Below are 234 nucleotides of genomic sequence, written 5' to 3' on the forward strand. Positions count from 1 at the left end.
ATAAACACACGGAGGGTGCCTGATACTAGAGATTAGAAGACTATAGGAAACAACTACAACATAACTAACAGCAAGCAGGCGTCAAATGACTAGGCCTCTACTAAAGTAGCCACAGTGAGAATAGAAAGGAGGTATCCACCTGTTCCTGATCCTTTATATCAGCCCAACCTGCCAGGCACCCACTATGCACAGAGGACTGCCTAAGAGATTACGTGGAGGGAGATGAGACTGGCA

Source organism: Myotis lucifugus, unplaced genomic scaffold (assembly GCF_000147115.1).
Source record: "Myotis lucifugus unplaced genomic scaffold, Myoluc2.0 scaffold_4007, whole genome shotgun sequence".
In the NCBI taxonomy this organism is placed as follows: Eukaryota; Metazoa; Chordata; class Mammalia; order Chiroptera; family Vespertilionidae; genus Myotis; species Myotis lucifugus.